Source organism: Acomys russatus, chromosome 23, assembly GCF_903995435.1.
Source record: "Acomys russatus chromosome 23, mAcoRus1.1, whole genome shotgun sequence".
NCBI lineage: Eukaryota > Metazoa > Chordata > Mammalia > Rodentia > Muridae > Acomys > Acomys russatus.
Window position 1 is genome coordinate 10,435,416 of NC_067159.1, and position 6,220 is coordinate 10,441,635.

Sequence of the window (6,220 nt, forward strand, 5' to 3'; positions counted from 1 at the left end):
TTGGGTTTTTGTTCGTTTGTTTAACTAATAAATTGTAACAAACTAATTTGTTAGATTCATTTAAGTCCTGTCTTAGTTTCTGTTCCTGTCGCAATGATAACAAAGTCACTGAAGGGGCAAGGGCTTATTCTGGCACACAGCTCAAGGGACAGGCCATCATGGCGGGGGAGGGAAGGTGGCTTGCAGGATCTTGGCACATCACATTCACAGTCAGAGAGCAGGCAGGGTGAGAGCATGCTGCCGTTCAGTGCTCCTTCTCCCAATCGGGCAATGGCGACACCTACAGTTGGCAGTTCCTCCGACCTAAATTAATATGACTGTAGGCTCATCTTCCAGGTGAGTCTTGAATCTACTGTGTTGACAATATAAGCCATCACAAGTCCCACAAATTGAAAGGCATCTGGGCTGAGTTTACACAACTTCTTACATATGAGCCATTTTGAATTGAAACTTTTGAGAAGATTTTTTTTTATTATTATGTAAGCATACTACATAAAATGAATCTAAAAACTTGGCTTGCAGAAACTTGCATGCTGATGGACCAAGATAATGTAACTCAAATGCATAAACAGTATCAGGATCACCTTTTCCTCCAGGCTAATCTTATAAAAATTTTAAATTTAAATTTTATGTTATGTGCATATGGGTGTTGTACTGGCTGGTTTTATGTCAACTTGACACAAGCTAGCATCATCAGAAAGGAGGAGATTTGAACTGAGAAAGTGCCTCCATAAGATCTAACTGTAGGCAAGCCTGTAGGGTATTTTCTTAACCAGTAGTTGATGGGGGAGGGCTCAGGCTATTGTGGATGGAGCCACCCTGGGCTGGTGGTCCAGGGTTCTATGAGAAAGCAGGCTGAGCAAGCCATGGGGAACAAGCCAGTAAGCAGCACCCCCCCCCATGGCCTCTGCTTCAGTTCCTGCCTCCAAGTTCCTGTCCTGTTTGAGTTCCTGGCCTGATTTTCCTCAGATGGTTGACCTGTTTACCCTGAATTGTGATAAAAATTAACTCTTTCCTCCCCAGCTAGCTTTTGGTCATGATGTTTCACTACAGCAATAGTAACCCTAACTAAGACAGGTGTTTTGCCTATATGTATGTCTAAGCACATGTGTATCTCACACACACACACACACACACACACACACACACACACACACATGCATGCACTTACACTATCTGGGAATGTTCTCCTTGGGAAAAAAAAAAAGTTAAATTATAATTTTCAGAAATAAAGCCATCTGGAAAACCAAATGGCTGTTCTCCAAACATTTCTTTCTCCAGTGACTTCAGTTTCCTATTTTAATGTTTAAAAAAATTTTTTTCCCTGAAAATTGCAGCCTTCTGTGTTAGCTGAGACTTGTGTTTTGGACCAGATATATATATACTGCTTATGTAATTCCCATAGATGTCAGTGCATGGTTGGTTTCTCCCATTGCATTTTGGGTTTATCTTGAACAGTTCTAGGAATATAAAAGCTCAGGACACTGGGTAAACAACTCTTTCTAGTTCAGGACACAAGGTTTCTTTCAATGTAGGAATAGTGTATGTTGCCTTTGGCTTTCCTATAAGGCCACTTCCTGTCCTGAGGGAGTTCCCTCTGCACCTTCACCCTACACGTAGCCATCATCGTCATCATCATCGTCATCATCGTCATCATCGTCGTCGTCATCGTCATGATTTCTTACTCATCGTATTTCTAAACTAAGGCATTTGCAATACACATGAAAGGACCTAGGAAAACCATGACGTTAGATATTGCAGGTGTAGCATAAGGGAAAACAAAAACCAACCAAACAAAAGGCAGTGCCATCAAAGAAATGCCCTGACCAAGAAGATGCCCTGAAGTAAACAAATGTTCTGAGGCAAATACCAGGTTGTCAACAGCCAGCTCAGAGGGGTATTCATATGACAGGGTAACATGAATGCTTGCGCATACAGACTCGTTCGTGCTGGTACCAATCCAGGTGACTTCTCTGGTGACTTGGGACCCCACATTGGGTACCCAAACTGTTAATATAGGACACAGGTCTCATATCAAAAGGGAGTAGGGAACATTTTCATAGATACGAAGCAGCATATGAGAAAGGCCAGGAGGAGCCCAAAAAACTAGGGGTTAAGTCCTAGCTCCCCTATCAAATGCACATTCAATCTGGAGAGGTAGACTCTAAAAACTTCATGCTTTTGAAAATTGTTTCAAGCCAGGCAGTGGTGGCGCACACCTTTAATCCTAGCACTCGGGAGGCAGAGGCAGGTGGATTGCTGTGAGTTCGAGGACAGCCTGGTCGACAAAGTGAGTCCAGGACAGGCAAGGCTAAACAGAGAAACCCTGTCTCAAAAAACCAAAAAAAAAAAAAAAAAAAAAAAAAAAAAAAAAAAAAAATTGTTTCAGATGTAGGGAGCTAGTGGCACACACCTTTAATCCCAGTACTGGGAGGTTCGAGGCCAGCCCGGTCTAGACTGAGTTTCAGGATGGCCAGGGCTACACAGAAACCCTGTCTCAAAACAACAACAAAATTGCTTTAGTAGGCCTGAGCTCTAGTAGTTCATTTCCGTTCCTTTCCTTTTCATGGTACTGAGACTCAAACACAGCAGCCTGTGCACTCTAGGGAACTGTTCTACCACCAAGCTGCACCTAAGCCCCTGGCTCTAGGTGTTCTCTCTCTCTCTCTCTCTCTGCTTCACTGTCATGCGAACAGCTGCTACCACATTCTCCTACTACTACTGGAAGGAGCCATGTCAGCATGCCTAGCCCATCGGATGGACTGAAAACCTTTCTGAAAATGGGGAGTCAAAATGTATTTCTCCTCCCTGAAATTGCTCCTGTCACATATTTTAATCACACCGACATTAAAATAAACCACAAACTTGCTCAGTCTGTATGAAGTCTTCAGTTCAATTCCCAGTGCCCCAAAAACAAAACAACAGTTAAATGCATACTCTCAAGGGGTAAGGAAGGACAGTACATTAAAAAAAAAAAAGTGTGTGTTGCCAGATGCCGTGGTACACACTTGTCATCCCAGCAGGGAGGCAGAGGCAGGCATGTCTCTTGTGAGTTTGAGGCCAGCCTGGTCTACAAAGCAAGTCCAGGACAGCCAAGGCTACACAGAGAAACCCAGTCTTGGAAAAACAAAACTGTGTGTTTCCATGGTTTAGCATGTGCACATTGTCAAGGTCAGAGGACAACCTGAAGGAGTTGGTTCCTTTCACCCATGTGGACTCTAGTGATCAAAACCACGTTGCTAGGCATGGCGGCAGGTGCCCTTACCTTCCCAGTGATCTTGCTGCCCCCACACAGTACATTTTAGAATATTTGTGTGTATGGGTATGTGCCCGACTCTGCTACGTGCATCACGTGTGTATAGGAGCGTGTGGAACTGATGTTACTTACAGGCAGCTGTGAGTGAGCATGTGGGTACTGGGAACCAAATCCAGGTCGTCTTCAAAAGCAATAAATGCTCTTAGCCACAGAGCCATCTCTCCAGCTCCTGGAAAATACATTGTATGGACAATGGAGGGAGTTTCCAGATGGGCTGCAATTTTCCTCAGATAGACTTTGCCTCCCCTACCACTCTCTGTTCCTTATATGTGGTTTTTAGATGTGTCATAGCATCAGATGTATGCTAGGAATGGTCAAAACCACAGAGCTAATAATATGGAAATGCCATTATAACAAAGCAAAGAACAGTTAGAGCTTGTCTGTTGACCACACTCAGCAGTCACAAGACACCCTGATGTAATGTGCTCTGCTGTTGCATAGCTTTCAGGCATCTTGAAGTTGCTTAGATTATGCCATCTTCAGTGTCTCATCTCATTTCAGAGCAGTGGGTTCTTAACCTTCCTAATGCTGTGACCCTTTAATACAGTTCTTCAAATTATTTTCATGTAACTGTAATTTTGCTACTGTTATGAACCATAATGTAAATATCCATGAACTCCTGTGAAATGGTCATTCAACCTCAGGTTGAGAACCTCTGCTCCAGAAACTTCCATGCTTCAGATTTAAAGGCTGTAGAGGGTGAACATCTGGCACTCGGGACTTCTTTCTGCTGAGGTTAAGGCAGCGGACTTTCCTTGCTTTGAGCATAGAATCTCTGGATGTCTAATCTAGGATAGTCAGAAGCATCACGGGGGGTTTTCAAGTTGGGATGAACTAAAAACTTGGCAGAGTCATTTTAGTGTGGACATGTTGTTCCTCCAAAGGCATCGACGTTACAAGGTTGTTTTTGTTGTTGTTTTGTTTTTTATTTTGTTTGTTTTAAGTCAACCTGACACAAACTAGTCATCTGGGAAGAGTCAGTCTCAACTGAGAAAACACCTCCATCAGACGGGCCTGTGGGCAAGTCTGTGTGGCATTTTCTTGTTTAATGACTGGTGTGGGAGGACCCAGCCCAATGTGGGCAGTGCTACCTCTGGGTGGGTGAGCAAGCCATGAGCAACAAATCCGTAGGCAGCAATCCTCCATGTCCCCAGCTTCCGTTCTTGCAGGGACTTCCTTCAGTGATGGGCTGAGACCTGGATATATAATATGAGCTAAGTAAACCCTTTCCTCCCCAAGTGGCTTTTGGTCATTGTGTTTATCATAACAATAGAAAAGAAATTAGGACACAAGGTTAAAAATACAGAGACAAATCCTAGAGATAAAATAATGGCTTTCATAATAGAATTCCTCTGGCATTTATTCACTGATGGTCAGGATGAGAAAGTAGCACTCAGGGGAAAGGCGTGGTTAGAAAGTTAGGATTTGAGGTGAAGGTTCTGCTGTCTGATTCCAATGGACACATAGCCTACACTAACCCTTCTCCTGGAATTGGGCAAGAAGCATCATGCCAGGCCCAAGGCAAAGGAGGCTATTCTCTGGTTTACATTAGGGTTGTTCTGAAGGCGGGGTTTTGAGGAAGGATGTGGTGGGAAGAAAGCCCCACCCAGGTATCAGCCTGCGAGCATTCTTCTCGGGGCTTTGTCTCCTTGGCCTGGTGACCACTTGTTACTTGCCTCTCTGGTATGGTTTCAAACACTTTAGTAATCTGCTTAGTGTGTATGGAGGTCAGCTGATAACTCAAAGGGGGTTAGTTTCTTCTATCATGTGGGTTCCAGGGACTCAGGTCATCAGACTTGGTGACAAGTGTCTTTATCTGCTGAAACTATCCCGTTGGCCCTGACAAATGTCTTTTGATAGAGGAACAGTTTAACAGGAGGCTGCAGTGTTTATCTCTCCAGAGGATTGGTTCTAACAGCAAATAGAATTAATTCCATCCCTAAATACTTGAGGAAATGGCTTGGAGGATCTTCTCGGGCCATTCTCATGGCATGAGTTCCTTCATATAAGTGGTCTCTGATAAAACTTAACTCTGTCACAATAAGCCAGACCAGACTTGGATTAGGAAAAAAAAAAAAAGTCTTTTATTTGGCTGGCTAGGAGCACTGAAGGTTTAGGGTGGGTAAGCTTTGCTCAGAAGAATCTTTCTAAAGAGACATCTTTTATGTGTGCAGGTATTTCAAATAAAAATTGCCAGATTCCCAAATGTGGGTGTTGCTGGCCAAGCCAGCAGCTGGCCAGATGTTGGCTCGTAAGGCTTCTGTGATGTACTGTTTATCTTTCTCTCCATTCTGTGGCAGAACACCAGCCAGAAGCACCATAAGGGAGGACTGGCTTCTGCTCACGGCGGAGTGTCGGAACACATGACAGAGAAGTGCCTGCCACCTTAGCAGACATGACCCAGAGACAGCGATTACCTTGAAAGCTTGCCTGCAGTGACCCATTGGCAAAGCTCATGCCGCAAAGGTTTCATAATCTCCCAACACAGGGCTGGAAACCAAGTGTTCAGACACACAAGCCTATGGGGAAACCCAAACTGTAGCAGGTGAGGAGGATGTAAGGATTACTATTTCATCATTGTGTGTTAGGGAGAATTGGGATAGCGTGATTTGAAAAGAGGTTAGTTCAGGATGAAGTGGGCTAGCATGACCTGCAACAAAAGCATCAGTGAAGAAAATCTATGAACAAGAAAACCTTCAAGATGGACTCTCAGGCAGAAGCCTTTAATCATATTACTTATCTGATAATTGGCTTTATAGTCCCCTTTGAAGAGGCTTCTCTAGGGTTGCATGTCCTGTCAAGAGTAGTCTGCCATTTTGTTTCCTGTGAACCCTTAAGAGAGATTCACAATAGTGGGAGCAACAGGGCTGGGAGACCCTTCCTTTTCTAGTAGAACTCATAGAG